The following is a 15,947-nucleotide window of genomic DNA, read 5'->3' as shown; positions in this document are numbered from 1 at the left end:
CATGGGCAGCTAATCCTGCATTGCTTTGCTTTCTTCTAACATTACTGTGTGTTTTTGTTGATGGGGTTAGGTTTGATCAAATTCCTCTGTGCACCGTTCGCCCCTATTCCTGAGGGCCAGCATTGGGGCATACCTGGACAACCACAAGTTGCTAGGCTGAGCCATCCCCTAAAGGCTCATCTTCTGGTCCAGTGTGCCACCAATAGCCCCTAATGTTCCAGCCACATCAGACGATGCAGGTCTCAGGGGTGCAAACCCCCTGGTGCTTCTTGCCATGGAGCAAGGAGAGAGAGAATTTGGGTTTTGTGTAACCACCCCCAAACCTAGTGCTTCAGGTGGGAACCTACTCAACTGGTCAAGAACACCTTGGACAACAACTGAAAGGACAGGGATATCTTTCCATAACCATTTGCTCAGACCATTGCTACAAGGTGCTTTTAAGTGAGGCAAAAGATACAGCACAAGATTTATTGTACACCAGAGTTACAAACACAGGTCCAGGCTGAAGCCCAGGTCTTGGAAAGGGAAAGAAAAAGAAACTTCACAAAAAAGGTGAGTGATGTAAAGCAGCAAAGTTTATATTTGCAAGGAAGTGCTCTGATTCATGCCAATGAGTGATTTCGCCTATCTGAAGCATCTGACCACAGCTTAACTATTGAACCAGCCAGTCTTAAACATTCCTCTCTATAGTATGTCTGGGACACAGATGCTACAAGAAAAGCCTTTGGAAGTTAGTTGAGACAAATCCAAGCAGAGTCTGTAAAACAACGCTAAGACCCTAAAAGGTTTGCTAGAGAGGAGAGTCCTTTCCTGCTCCAGCAGGTTGCAGAGCTCTCAGGCAGATATCTTGGAGAATCAGTCCCTGCTTTGCTACCGGGTATCTTGTGTGACCCTGCTCTGTGCCTCTGGCCCTTCTGTGCAGCTCTGTCATCCCCACGGGCACCCTAGAGGGAAAACATGCCACAGAAAACAATCAAGTCACTGCAGCTTCGAGCAGACCTTATCAGTAAGGCACAACAGCACCACAGAGCAGTGGCTGGACAGTGGGCTGCATCCCTGGATAAGGCAAATCAAAGCAGCAACTACCGTAATACCTCCTGATCACCCATTTCAATAGAGAAAGTCTCTTCTGTTGCTTGTCAGCTCCATGCTTACAGGTATATCTGATGCCACTGTATGTAAGCCCAAATGCAAAGAAAAGTTCTCACTGAAGTAAATTAAATTTGAGTTAAACCACACATAAGCTGCAGAATGTGCTGGGACTGCAGATTGCAAACCACGCTGTATAGCTGACTACGCTGTTCCCAGTGGATCCCTTGTAAATCCACCATCTATCAATTTCTCCTGCTTGGAGAAATCTAATCCCAGGGCTAGAATCAGCAAGTCCTTCCCTCCCTTCCTCCTTAGGCCACCTTTTTCCTCTAAGTGAGATAAATTTTTCCCAGCTGTAATATTGCCAAAGACAGTAGGGTTATAGTGGGGAAAAGCTTCATCCCAGAAAGTGTTGAAGGTTAGTACATCAATAAATCAAAGAATAAAAAGATAGACCTTCCCCTTCTATATGATGCATGTTTCCTCATCTCTCTTGATGAGACTGGGAGAAAAGGTTAACAGGGAGCAGACAGAGCTAATGATTTAGTTAGGAGACTCATTAGCTAACTAGCAGTAGATCTGAGATAGCTCACAGCTACAGCAGCCCACACTTGAGAGATTCATCCAGACTCACCTGAAATCCTTCAGCCTGGAGTGTACCCATGGTCCCCCACCTGCAGATGCACCAGGCCTTGGCCAAGCGGGGTCTTTTCCATGGAGCCAGTCAGCACATTGCAGGATTTCAGTGCAGAGAGGTGGTGCACAGCTTCAAATACAAAGTTGTGTGGCACAGTCACTGGCATGGCACCAAACCAGAGTCCAGCATTTGTGAGCACCAAGGGAAAGGTTTTGGATGTTTGGGAGGTGGTACTTTTAGCCCCAGCACTGCCTGGGCCTCATGCAACCACAGCTCAGTTCCCCTTCCACCAGCAGGCACCAGCTTTAACCCTGGTGTTGTAAATTAGAGCATAGTTTGTGTCAATTGCCTCATCCAGGAACACTTTATCTTGCAGAAAAGCATCTTTTTCACCCAGCATTTCACTTCCTTAAATCAAAAATTCCCTTTTATCACCTCATCCAACAGTGAGCACTAAAATCCAGTTTCCCTGCTTGCTCTAGTTCTTGGAGCAACCCATCTACCAAGCTTCTCCTCTTCTTTTAGCCTTCCTTTCACCAAGCACCAGTTACTATCTCAGTTCCTGCTGTCCACACACAACTTCCTGGGCTGTTTACCCCAAAACCAGCCTTCAAATCCTCCTTCATCTTCGTAGCATCCCTACAGGCAGGAGGTTGGAGCACCAGCTGTGCTTTGCAAACAGCAGTAGGGTCCAGAGACTGGCTGAGGACTGGGACTGGTCACATTGCAGCCTCCTACAGTAATGTCTTCAACCTTAGTCATGCTGCTACAGAGCTTGATCAGGTAAGAGGAACTTAAGACAGACTTTCTTGTGCGTGAGCTCCATGCATGCATTATAGATATAAGCCCATATTCCCGTATAAATATAGAATAGGTTTTTTTAGAGCTAAGAAGTAGCAACTGCTGGGCAGGAAGAGCATACTGCTGTTTCTTCTGAAGCTTTCAGAGGAGGAGAAAAGAGTGAGCCCTGCCTGAGGACTTTTCTAGAAGGCTCGTTGAAGGCTGAGGGGTCTCAGCTGGGGGCAGGGAGGCACCCTCAGCTATTAAAGCCGAGTTAGAGGCCCTGTTTTCCTTTTAGGGATGCTAGCCTTAGACCTGCTATGAGCTTGTCTATTTTTTGTTTTATTTTCTAGATTCTCTATTACTTAAGCACTTACTTAAAGCATAGTGAAGCCTATGTAATTTGTAAATATTGTTCTAGAGGTCACCCTGGACTGAGCTCCTTGTTATTGTACTTCTGCTAGCATCAATGCTTGTAGGTGTGCATGGTGCTGCAGAAACCTGCCTGGCTGTCCTCTATGTTTCTGGAGATACAACAGATATTTCAGCAGCTTCCCCTGCTGCTCTCTGGTGCCATGCAATGTTCAGGAGCTGCTCCAAGCACGTATTTGCTGCCTTGATGAAGGTTATCAGTTTACAAGGTGAGCTTTCATGCCCTGTATCTGCTGGGTGCAACTGGCTATTGGGGGTGCCTGGCTGTGCTGGCTGCAGGCTGTGTGTGGGCATCTGCCCCCAGAGCTGCTTCTTGCTCTATCTACCCCACTGTCTGCTCTCTGCTGCCCAGCAAGCCCACCCCAGTCCCTAGAGCTTGTGTTTGCCTGGCAAGCAGATAGCTGGGCACACAGCATCTAAGGCTTCCTGATTCATTCTAGAAGAGAGAAGAAAAATCAGGGAAATTAGACTGAGATTCTCAAATAAGCACCAGTCTAGGAAAATGAGGTTTTACATCAGAACATAGTATTTCTTGAGTATCTTCCTAGCTCCATGCTGCCAGCACATCCTTCCTGCTACTGGGCCTCTTGGAGCAGGAGAGGAAGGGCTGGGAACTCAAATTCTGTAACTTTCCCTCTGTTATGGTCCTGTTTCTGCAGAGCATGGCGCTCCCTTCCCCGGGGCATCCCCAGCTGCCTCACACCCCTGCACCCCCTGCCTTTGCCTGGTGCTGGGGCCAAGGGAGGAAGAAAATGAGCTTGAGGGAGAGGAGGGACATGGCTGATGGATTGATATACCTGCCAGCTGCTTCAATAACCCTCAATACATAACAGTCAGAGCTAATGCAAACTTATCAGCAGTGCTACTGAACCAGTGACCAAGCTGATAATAAACTGAAACCAGAAGGTGACAAAATCAAAGTGATTGGATTGGGTGAGGTGACTGGGAAAGTGCAAGGGAAGGAGATGGATTTGATGTGACCTGCTCGGTGCAGTCCCTTGAGGATGTGTCCGAGCACGCAGCAAAGCATCGAGTCATGCACCTTTCCTATTGCATGCTCAATACCTTGTATTTGTTGTATAATAAGTGCTTGTGACTTTACTGCATAACTTATTGAAGATTTTATATTCTGCAGCAATAGGCACCATGGGCTGTGTGAACATCCAAGGCCATTTAGCTGGTGTGGCTCCTCCAGTTCTCTGTGTAAACCCCCAGCTGCTTTGCTGGGAGAGGAGTGGGGAGAGCAGGAGGGTGAACTGCAGGTGGGCTGGGGCCACTGATGGAGGTCCCGTAACACGCAGCAGCTGATGTGCAGTTTGTTCTTCTCTTGCCTGGGTGTAGGGTGCATTGCAAGGTGTGAGGTGGTAAATTCAGAAGAGCCACAACTTGAACCAACAGCCAAGCTGACTCCAAGATGAAACTCTGCAGGGAGACAGCACAGTGTGGCTGCCCCACTTCTGGCCTTCGTCCACTGCCACCCTCTGACACGGCTGTGCCCGAGCCAGGTAATACCACATTTATTTCTTCTACTAGTGGATGTCATAAGGCACTTGATCCAGGATAGGCAAGAGAGAACTAACAATAGTGTTAACCTTTTCTCACAGTAAAATAACCTTTTTAAATGTGCATTATTTAAAAGGATGATATTAAAAGCCTGGCATCCCAGTGGAAGTAAATCTTCCCATAATAACTCTCCCCACTGGACTCAGTTCCAAGGAAATGCTGCATTTTCAGGAAAAGCTTGTCCAAAGGTTATTCTTTCTTTATGTGTCTGCTTAACTTATGGCTTTTGTCTATGTCCCTTCTCCATAATCATCATGGTGACATGCTTTAATGGGGAGAGACCTGAACACTCATTTTCGGAGCCTCTGCCAGGTTGACCTCAGCCAGCTGCGATGTTCAAGGGCAGTGTCGGGGTGCAGGGTGCTGTTTTGGGGAGAGCTGTATCTGTACATGTGGAGATGTTTTACTGCTACATATGCAAAGAGCTAATAGATAAGGTGCCAGTAGGTGGGGCTGAAGAATATACTGTTTAGATTCCAGGTTTTATAGGTACAGTAAGAGCACAGTGCACAGGCTTTGGCACTTCTTTATTTGTGGTTTTTAATAGTATGACATAACAAAAATGCATTTTGTTCCTTAACTTTCTGGCGTGGCTGACGTGTCTGGGATGAGGGCTGGGCTTGCTGTGCAGTGATGGGGGCATTTGGGTCTGGATGAAGCACTGGCAGTGGGTGATGCTGCAGGTTCCCTGGGGATGATGGCAATCCCCACTGCTGAATGTGGCTGCATCCAGTTGGGAAGCAATGCTGGGACTGGAAGGGATAATTGCCTGTTGCTCCTTGTATAAATCTACATTGGGAAAATAGCTCAGCTTCACAGCCAAGTCGTATGCTGCTGCCTTAACCTTGAGCTCTGGATATGTGGTAAACTGCAGGGCCTTGGTTTTCAGGATTAAAAATGGGTGCTGTGCTATTTACAGTTGATTTCCAGTGCATCTTTCCTGTGGCAAGGGGAGACTCCAGTGTGGGGCCCTTCCTGTCCTGCTGCTACTTGGAGTATGTCACTGCCCATTAAGAAGTTGTGGATGGAATGTAATCTTGTCAGCACATTCTGGCTAAAACCTGGGTAACCATTGCCATGTGTTGGAGAGCTACCTCGATTGCTCTTCCCCTTGCATGTGTCTCCCCTGCTATGGGATTGGTCCTTGTGCCTTCTGTGACAAGCTTTGGCTTGTCTTCTCCGTGGTGGAGGTGGCAAGTTGGATAGTATGGTTTTATGGGATTAATCCACTCCCTGGATGTCATTTGACCACTCTGGACTATGTTCCTTTATTGGACAGAGGCCATGCCATTCATATATAAGGTAATGGGATTTAAGGTCACATGGGTTTGAGTATCTCCTTAACCACCAAATGCTGCGGGAGGCTGTCCTGGCTGCACTGTGCCTGTAGGCATGGCTCACTTGTTGCCCTTGAAGAATCCCTATAGCATCCCCACCTGTTATGCATTCCAGAGAAAATAAATTATATTTAAAATCGCATTTGAGATCCAGAGGCATGGGCATCTGCAGCCTGTTAGGAGTAAAGGCCTGTTACTTCTCAAACCTCTCATCAGATTCATGTTTCACAAGTAGATTTATAACCTTGCTGGAAAAGCTGACAAGACAAACTCCAACCTCATTCACTAACGTCTCACTAAATTGAAGAAATCATAAACCACTTTAAAAAATGAAAGTTAGGACTAAAGGTTTGAGTGCCAGTGACTAAAAGCTCAGAAGAGCATCACAAGGGAGATGGAGGAGCAGACTTGGGAAGGGATGGAGCTCGGTGCCTCGAAGTGATATAAGACTGAGAAATGGCGCTGGAGATTAATTTATTACAAGGATAAAAGCAGATACCCAGAGACTGTGAAACAGGGAGGACTGAATAAAAAGAAATGAGACTGAAACTAAGGCAGGCAGTAGATCTACCTGCTGTAGGAACCGGGGAAATGATCCAGGCAAGCGTATAGCGCAGGGATGCTCTGTGCGGGGGGCAGCTGTATCGCACCCCTCTTCAGGACTAAGAGTAACTGGAAACAGCAAAATGCAAAGTGAAGTCACCTAAGAAAGGGGGAAAGCACTGTCTGTGCTCCAGTCTGGGAACGTGGAAAGGCGGTAGGCGAGAGAGCCCTGAGTCAGCCTGAAAACTCCTGAAATCAGCTTTAAAATTAAAGTATCTATTTTTAGAAACAATAAGTTTGTGGGTTTTATTTACTTCTTGGTTTCTGAGCGTTTAGGATGTGCTCGTTTCCTGTGGGTGCTCTTCTTTAAACCACAAGCGACAGGAACATGTAATTCCATTTTAAATAAGATAATGCTCTTGTGCAATTCGGCAAATGCAGCATCTGGAGTTTTAAAAGCAGTAAATACCAGAATGTTGTAATTAATATCCAGGACTGGTTGTACCATTTTGATTTCACAGTGTGTTTTTCAGGAAACAAAAGGCAGAGCAGTTACATGGATAAGTTCACCAAAGAGATGCTTATTGACTTGCAAAATCAAACCAGGGCTTAATCTTCTCCAAATATCACAAGACGACTGTTTGGTGTGGTTGTGACCTAAGTGTCACCCAGCAGCCTTGACTCCCCTGCAAGTGGTCTCACCAAAAGCCAAGCCTATTTACTTGCTCTTGGCTATCAGTTCAAGTGACATGTCGGTCAGTGTGTGGGAACAAATGCAACCATCAGAAAATTCACTGTGCTTTTAAGAAATGCAAACTTCCAAGCAGTGCAATCCTTACACCACCAAATCCCAAGCTTTCACCTGACCCTTCTTTGCTATGGGGGATGCTGCACTGAGGGATAGTTTTTGGGGAGCTGCTTTGGGCTGGTTGCAGCGTATGCATTCCTGCATCGGCGCTGTGCTGGCTGAATTAAACTCAAAGAGGCTTTCTCTTGCTCAGAGGAAACGGTGTGAGCTTGTGGCAAGCTGTGACAGGAAAAGACAAGTCTGGTGGAAAAGCTTTTAAGAGAAATCAGGCCACTAAAACTAATGGAAGCTATAACAATCCCTTTCTTGCGCTGTGGATTCCCCTGAGCTGAGGGTCGCGGGAGGCGAATGCAGAGACTGGGCTGCCTGCACCTCACCAAAATGCTTCCAATTCAGGAATTTAAACTGAACAGGAATAAAGCCAGGACACTTTTTCACTTTTCTGATTTTTCTGCTTCCCTGGCTGATAGCTGTTTGGTCACTGATGCTTTCTGAATATCACCTTTTGGGGATCAGGGGAAAAAAGAAGGATTTTTCCTTAAAATTCCCCCCCAGTTTTCCCCTGCCTGCAGGCAGGGCCAGGAGGCAGCGACAGCAGTCTGAAGTCTTTCACAGACCTGTGCATTCATTTAGAAAAAAAGCAAATTTTGAACCTGCTAGTCGCAGCATAAAAAGACCTGCCCGATTAAACCTTGAGTAAATATTTCAACAAAGTCCTAGCAATCAGGAACACTCAGAACAATTTTCTGGCTTCAGAAGAGCTCAGGGCCTTGTTTCGGAGGCAAAAGCTGCTCCAGCTGCGCTGTGCCATGGCAGTGGGTAAGACGGGGCCACCAGGCAGCAGCGTACCCCGGTTCTGCCCGCAGGGCAGGGACGTGCGTATGTGCCAACGAATCCGTATGCGCTGGCGTGCAGAGCAGCAGCTGATTCCTCGCAGTAATGTTCAGATTCTCCCGGACAGCTTTGAACACTAATTCTACATTTGCAACAATGGCGTAAATGATAAACTTGTGGGATGTAACTGTTTTCCAAAAAAATGAATGCTTAGACAGCTGAACTAATTCTTCCATTCAGGTCAAATTCATCAAATTATTTCCTAGCCCATTTCCCTTCACATGGGGGAAAAACGAAATTTAAGAAAGCCAGAATGCTTCATTTCAACTTTTTCCAGAGTATTTTGTTTCAAACTGACATTTCTGTTTGAAATGTCATCTCCAAATAGCTTTAAGAAATGAGAATGAATTGCTGCAGTTCAGGTGAAACAAAGTTTTGGTGTCTACAATGTGAATGGTTTTTTTTCTTCTCATTCAACCAGTGAACTGAAAAATTAATGAGTCACTAATTAACATAGCTCTGGTGTTGACTAATTTGGGTCCAAGAAACTAGAATATGGGGTGCAGGGATGGGAAGGGGAAATCGGATGGCCTTTCAGCCCGTGCCAGCAGGAGCAGAAAGGGGAGTGGGATGGAGGCACCCGTGGGCTGGCAGGGCAGCAAAGGAGCCAGGAGACTTTTGGAGGGTGCATGGAGATGAATTAGCTGATGCAGCTGCTTCTGGCCTTGTCCTCTGCCTTTGCAGGCATTTGGCTTTCCTGCAGTATTGAAGGAGGTGGAGGTATCCAAAGGGTAAGGTTGAGATTAGGAATTTGGGCTCTTAAAATGAGCATGGGTGGGATTTTTCTGCAAGGTCACGGGCAGGGTGAGAGCAGCAGTCCCCCAGCACACTGGGGAATTTCCTATTTGGTTGCAGAAATCCTCATGGCCCGGAATGCATGTCATATCAGAGAGGACATCCCACAGCCCATCCTGGCTAACAGCTGTTTGGCAAAAGGCCCCCCAGATTCAGAGGGAAGGAGGTTTGGGCTGGAGAGGTCAGTGCTGGGCTGCAAGCATCCCCTTGCAGGATGGCTGGTGAAATGCCAGCCACACTTGCCCTGATTCCCCTCCAGGTCCCAGGCTCGTGGGCTGCCCCTGCCCGGTCCTCAGTGCATTCGGTTGCTCATGGCAGCACTAAAACCACACTGAATTCCTCTGCCACTTCCCCAAGAACAGATTTGCCCCCGTCTCCTTGAAGCACGGCATGTGTGTCCGGGCAAGCCTCGGGGCTGTAATTAGGCTCTGTAATCACAGGGGCAGAGATGTCTGCACGGGACCTACCACAGAGGCTGCCTCATCCTGGACTTGGGGGACGGTCCCAGGAGCGATGAATCATTTGGTGCCTGATTATTTTAGCTTCTCCCTGATGTGGCAGCATTCTTTGGGCAAGAACAGGAATTATCTTCTGAAGCCACCCCTTGTCCATCCCGTGTATGGTGTAATTTTTGTGCAAGAGGCAAAATGACTCAGCCAAGGCCATGGGGAAGTCAGCGACAGCGGTGAAGTGAACCCCAGGCTCCCAAATGTGTGCCATGTTCCCTTCCTCCTGGGGTGGGGGGATATCTTTATTTTTTGCACAAGAGGGCACTGTCAAACGCTGCAGCCTGTCTGTCCTGCTGTGAGTGCCCAAGTCCTGCTGGCTGTCACCCTCACAAGCTGGGTCTGCCAGGGTTCACCGGAGTTTGAGATATAAAAAATGAAGTTTGCAGCTTTTGAATGTGACTGTCAGGGAGTGTTTTGTCAACATTTATTTGCTGTTTGGCTTGGAAGCGTTAGTGACAGTGCAGAGCTGCTGATGATTAAAGCAGCAGACAGACATACTTAACGCCATCAAGATGCACCAGGGCTGGTGGGACGAGGGAGTCTCCCTGGTGAAGCGTAATTAGCATGTTCCTCGCAAATGAGACGGTGCCATATCCTTCAGAAGTGCCACCAGGAGGACTGCATAATTTATCGTATCAATCTTCCTTCCTGTACGCATAACTCACCCCTTAAGAGCATGACATCTTATATTAATTGTGGAAATAGCTCACTGGTGGGTTTGTGTGTTTAACTGGGCGAATTAGTCTGCTGAGGGCAGGGCTTTGGATGGGCTCTGGAGCAGAGCTCCTTGCTCGGCCGTGGCGAGGACACAGGGGACCCCGCTCTCCGCGGGCACAAGCAAACCTGGCAGTGGCGTTTTGGTGCTTGTCCTGCTGTTTAATCATTCCAGCACCCCTCTTGCGTGGCTGAGAGCTCTCGGTGGTGTATTTGTGATTTGTACTTGTGCATGCAAAAAAAGGAAAAGAGGAAAGGTTGGTCCTTTGGTTTTGCACCAGATGAGCCCCCTGGAGCTGCCTTGGCTTCTGGGGAGAGAAAAAAAGCTGTGGTTTGGCCTGTGGAGGTGTGGCAGCTGCCTAGCCAGAGCTGGCACGACAGAGGGGCCAAGCCGGGTCCCATCCCCATCGACACCATGTGCTGGTGGTCCTGGCGATACAGAGAAATAGTCCAGGGAAAAGATGCTTTTGCTGGTGGTGTGGGGGTGCTCTGCAATGGCTGCTTTGCAGGGAAGGTGCGCAGAAAGATGGGTGTGGGGTTGGGCTCCCAAGGGAGCTCACCGCCTGTGAAGTTCAAATTGTGTGTGTTGAGGATTTAGTCTAGAAAATGCACGATGTTGGGTTTTTTGCAGTGTTTTCCTCATGAGGTAAGACATTGCAAGGATCTGACTGCAAAAACTATTTTTTCGGATGCAAATCTTGCAAACTTGCCATTTCAGAAATATTTCCAAATTAGTGCAAGTGCCTTCAATGCCTTTGCAGCTCCAGTGTGCCGACACCTGCATACATACACATCCCCAGCCCCTGGTATTTGGGCTGCTTTCCCTGGCAGGGCATCCTTGCTCTGTTCTGGTTTATGGCTGTACTCCTCCAGTGAGTTACCTGCTGTTCAGGAGCCGGGAGCTGCAGTTGAATCCTGCTGGTAGCCCAGCACATACAGACACAGCATAGCAATGGACGTGGCAGCTTCTCCGTCACTCCTGCTCCGTGAGCCTGGATGTTTTTCTTTTATTAAGAGGCATTTAAAATTCATGTGAACTAATTTACACCAGCTGCACTGGTTACACTATTTGGTCTTTTTTGAGTTACGTGATGTTGTTAATTAATGTTCTGGTAGTTAATGATCTGGATCGATAACAGAGAAAAAAGAAGTAGCCAAAAATATAAATCATGTAACGCTAATACTGCCAGGTCAGGAAACTCTGCAGTTGGTTTTAGCTTGAAGCACTATCAGTGTGTCTACACAGACAGTGTAGATAACAGGCAGTGTGTTTGGGAAATGTTTTTTTATATAAAAAGCATGTAATGGAAGTTCTCCTCCTTTAAACTTGAACCTCCAATATTTTTTATTTCCAAAGGCAAAATATAAAACTTTTGCTTCATCATCCGTCAAAAAAAAATGGCAATATGAAAACTGTGGATATGCCAGTGGAGGGCAAGGTTTTCGTCTTTCAGGATAAAAATCTCCATGGCTTAAGAGGGCACAGAGATAAGTAATATTTAACCTATTGGTCTCCATAGGGAGGAATATGCCTTGATCATCATTCTACCACGATTGGTATCACTTGATGGCAGAGTTAAGGTGGTCTGGAAATTTAATTACATATTTTTGCCTCTTATTCTCTTCAGATGATCTAAAGTGCTGCCTTATGTCTAAAGTTTTGGCTTTATTTGATATCTGGGTTTGGAACAATTACAGTATCCTTCTGTTATGTTGGATCGGTAAACTTCTGGCCCATACTTAATTGATGGAAACAGGGTAGGTGTGTATGTGCTTTGGTCTGGGCTTAAATTAAGCATTTCAAGGTTTTGAATTTTATTTCCTTTGCTCCCCATGCCTTACAATAATGCAGCATGTTAGTGCTGTGTGTGCTTAGGGGAGCAGCTGTGAATGCCTGCCTTGCACAACCAATACCCTGTGCTGGATGGAGCAGAGGTGGGAAATGGTTTTGCATAAAACAGAGGAGGAGTCTCCCTCAAAGCAGACATAAGTATCACCATAATGGCCTGCCACACCTGAACTCTGCATGCGCCTGTAGAGAGGCCCCTGAATGAATTTCTGATTGTTTTTTTCTGTTAGGGTTTTGTATCAGAAATTGTGTTTTGTCCTAGAAAATATGATGTCTCTTAAAAGCAGCTGTGCCAGCAAAGCCCCAGGGAATGCTCTCCAGGGAGGCATTGCAGGACTGGTCCTGCAGGGCACAGTCCAGCTTTTTTGGCAATGCTGTTTCTTCAGTAAGGGGATCTGGGGGGCTGCAGGGGATGCTCAGTGCCGCACTGCCTGCCGTGTTGCAGATTCCTTCTGGATGAGGGATCGGTGCCAGTGGGCACTGGTGGTGGCAGCAGACAGGTCCCCCAGTGGCCCCTCCTTCTCAGGGGGAGCCAGGTAGTGCCAGACATCACTAAAATCCTTAATTAATCTGACCCTTTGCTGCAAAGGCACCTGATGCTCTTCCCCTCTGCTCTACTGTGTGCAGAGGAGAGCTGTCCCCAGGGCTGCAGGACCCCTGGGTGACACGGGGGACCCAAACCTGCCTCAGTAGTTTCAAGATATGGCAGGACCAGGCTTGGGGAAGGCAGGGAGCTGCTTTCTTCAGGGTAAGCCCACCAGCATGAGGCCCTGCCAGGCAGCCTTGTAGCTGATGGGAGGACTGGGGCCACGTGAGCTGGAGCAGCCCTGTTAGCTGGGCTGGCAGCTATTTTGATGCTCAGTTTTGCAAGTTCAAGCCCTGTCAGTGATAAAAGCCACAGATCGCCAGACGGAGAGACTTCAGCTCAGGATTCAAGAGGCTCCATGCAGAGCCTCTACACTGCCGAAGCCCTCTGGGAGACAAACCACTTATGCACAGGGAGGAGGTGTTTCAATGCCTGATTGCTATCAGAATTAAATATGTTTGAGGCTATCAGCTCTCAGTAGCAGTAAGCACAAATGCCTCCTTGTCCTGCCTCCAGAACCCGTGGCTCTGGCACTCTGGCTTGGGGTAGCACAGCTCTGCTGGGCTCGGTGAGCCCTGCGCAGGAATAAAGGGTGATATTTAGGGCATGGCACTGGCTAGCAAAGGCCAGCCTGCACCCCTGCCCCATCTCAGCTGCCCACTGCTCCTGGTGCTTCACCATTGATGAATTGCTTGGCATTGCTTGCAACTGTCTTCAACAAGCAATTCCGTGGGCAGAAGAGTTTTGAAAAAGGACTCTTGTTGAAATTTGCAGCCACTCCTGTAAAGATGGATGTGTACGTGCAAGCAGGGATGGTCCCCATGTCCCTGCTGGATGTCAGAAGTAAATAACAGTCCAGCCAGTTTTAAACTGCAGATTCTCATGTAAAATGAGGTTCTCTAGATTGCACTGCATTTAGTTAACTAAGCCCAGCTAGTCCTACAAAGCCCTTCACGTTCTCACCCAGGGCTGTGTGCACAGATGAACTTTTCAGCTGTGAGCTGCCAGGGTGCTTTGGCAGTGTCCAGGCAGAGATGTGCTGTCCCAGCTGAGGGCTGTACGCAGGTCCCCCTCTCAGTCTAGCATCCTGGGGCAGGAGACAGAGCAGAGGCAGGCTCCAAATGACCTGCACAGCTTTGGTCTGGTGGAAGCATGGGTAGGGGTAGATTAATGGATTGCCCTTTAACCTTAAACACATTCAAATTTATAAGGAAAATGTGTTTTCCCATCAGTACAAAAAAAAACCCCAACCAAACCCAAGTGAAAATGATTTAGTGCTAAAGACAATGCTGGGCAGATGCCTAATGTGCCCCCTGGGCAAGAAAAGTAACCACCCATCTAATGTCCTGTGATGGATGCATCCCCCTGATCACGCAGCGGTACCTGGATGGGGAGCCTGTTGGTTTTCTTGTACCTGGCAATGAAAATGTCTTGCAAAGGTTGTGCTGCAGAGATGAGAAACAGCAATGGGGGAAAACAGCACAGAGGCAGTCCAGGCTGAGTGTGGGTGACAGTTTGAGCTGACACATGGATGCTTTAGGTGATGTTTCATGAACCTGTGCTGGGACCAGGAGCAGTGTGGTCGTGGCAGGTCTAACCCAGTGCCATGCTGTGAACTGGCTTGGGATGGAGGATTTGGGCTTGATTCCTGGTCAGGTTGCAGAAAAATCTCTCCTTGCAGCACTGAACCATATGAAGGTACCAATTTGGATAGCTGCAGAAGTGGCTGCTAATCCATGCTCCATGGCTGGTTTCCAGCTGGTCATATGGAAGGGAGCTGCACGGTGCCTGGAGCAGTAGCTGAGCTCTAGGTTGGCTGCAGGCAGTACTGCATCCCTGCTCGTAGTTACAGCGAGCTCCTGTAGTGTCCTGTCTTCTGCCCGGTCCTTCCTCCTGCCTGGTCCTTCCTTGTGTTCTCAGTTCATTGAATGCTCTGGAGGGGTTGAGGTATTAGGGCTGGAAAACAAGAAACAAACTCAAGATTGCAGAAATCACCTTGATGGGAAGAACAGGAAGAACTGGGTAGGTGAGCCAGCTCATTAATTAACTGGTTCCCTAATTAGCTTTCAGGGGAGCCTGGGACTGCTATTTTTGAAATGCATGTACAAAAATAAATGGCTGTTTGGAACAAATGCCCATGGCACACTGGTAGCTCCAGCCAGATGTGTGCTCGTGTTGCATGTGCACAGTTGTTCCGACAGCAGCTGGTAAGTGCGGTGTCAGATGAAACCCAGGCAGGCGACAACGTTTGAAGGAGTGGCCTTCCATACAGTACCTCTTCTTCATGGCTGCAAGAAACTTTGCTTTTTTCACCCCTGGGAGTAGCACTCTTGTGCTTACAAGGCCAAAATCTCCCAAATTTGGCTGAAAAGATAGGGCAGGCATGCACTCTTGCTGGTCAAGTCTTCTTCCCTGTTGCAAGCCTAGTTTTCATTCAGCCTCTGCAGCTCTTTTGGATCTTCTTGCATGGCTGAAGGCATTTTTGGATAATGTGGGGCTGGTGGAGTTAGTCTGGCAGTTGTGCTCAGCATCTCATTACCAGGTGCTGAATGGCAGCAGAGCATCTTAGCTCAGGCGTTGGAGAGGATTCAGCCTTCAGCAGGAAGGGAAAGGCAGCACAGGGCGGCTGACTGAGCTGCCCCTTCCCCTCTGCAAATATTTATGCTTTAAGCTTTCTTGCTTAAAGGCCTAATTGGAGTCTAGGTGAGCTGGCACACTAGAAGAGAGCCTAATAGAGACATTGCAGTGCTATTAGCACAGATGGTTGTCATATGTATGCAAATGAGGAGCAAATTGAATTTGGTGTCCCCTCTCACCAGCTGTCCTATCAGCACTGGCTCCTGCAGCAGCAAAAGACACTGCCACTGCTCTGCTAATCTGTCATCGCAGATTAATTACAACTAGCACATTAATCATCATTTGTTTCCCAGTACAAAGGAAGTATCTTGTTCTTTCAAGTGCATTCTGGTGGGATGGGGTGCTCCAACCTGGGAAAAGAAAAGAGAAAGGCAAAGAGGACCAGGCAGCTTCATTAGTGCCAGCGCCTGGGGCTGGGGCTGCAGGAGCCTCACCAGAGCTCGTGTGTTCCTTCTGGCAAGCCAGACCCCACCGGGGGGACCAGGAGCCCCAGCCGCCTGCCAGGAGCTCCTGGGACATCCACTTTGCTCCATGATCCTGCCCAGGACACATGTTTCTCTGCTTGGCTTCATCCCAAAGTGATGGTGTCACTCCTTTCCCAAGCTGGCAGCTTCCAAGGGGGTCGTTAGTGTTAGCACAGACCTTAGCTGCTCCCTGATAAAGCAGCTGTAATGGGTGTGCTGGGCCATGGATGCCCTTTGGGATGCTGCCACCCTTCAGGCAATGGCACTTTTACTGCTGCCTTGAGTGGGAAGAGAAGCAGACGTTTCA

At 48.0% G+C, this 15,947-nt stretch overlaps 2 long non-coding RNA genes across 2 annotated transcripts in view; one reads left to right on the top strand and one right to left on the bottom strand.

Annotated features, from left to right (window-relative positions):
• Positions 1–454: 454 nt before the first annotated feature.
• LOC148056473 (uncharacterized) lies at positions 455–2,657 on the bottom strand. The gene is made up of 2 exons (XR_015703257.1): positions 1,727–2,657; positions 455–944 (listed from the first exon to the last, which is right to left on the bottom strand). It is a non-coding gene; the product is annotated as an uncharacterized LOC148056473 (long non-coding RNA).
• Positions 2,658–2,818: 161 nt separating this feature from the next.
• LOC148056472 (uncharacterized) overlaps positions 2,819–15,947 on the top strand; it is a 29,026-nt gene continuing 15,897 nt past the window's right edge. Inside the window, exons 1-2 of the long non-coding RNA XR_015703131.1 lie at positions 2,819–3,150; positions 4,283–4,446. This is a non-coding gene — a long non-coding RNA (uncharacterized LOC148056472). The remainder of the gene's footprint in view (positions 3,151–4,282; positions 4,447–15,947) is intronic.

This window comes from Nipponia nippon, unplaced genomic scaffold (genome assembly GCF_047370975.1).
Source record: "Nipponia nippon isolate SJK-2023a ecotype South Korea unplaced genomic scaffold, ASM4737097v1 scaffold_14, whole genome shotgun sequence".
Lineage (NCBI taxonomy): Eukaryota > Metazoa > Chordata > Aves > Pelecaniformes > Threskiornithidae > Nipponia > Nipponia nippon.
Note: the sequence above shows the minus strand (reverse complement) of the source record. Positions and strands in the feature narration are given on the sequence as shown.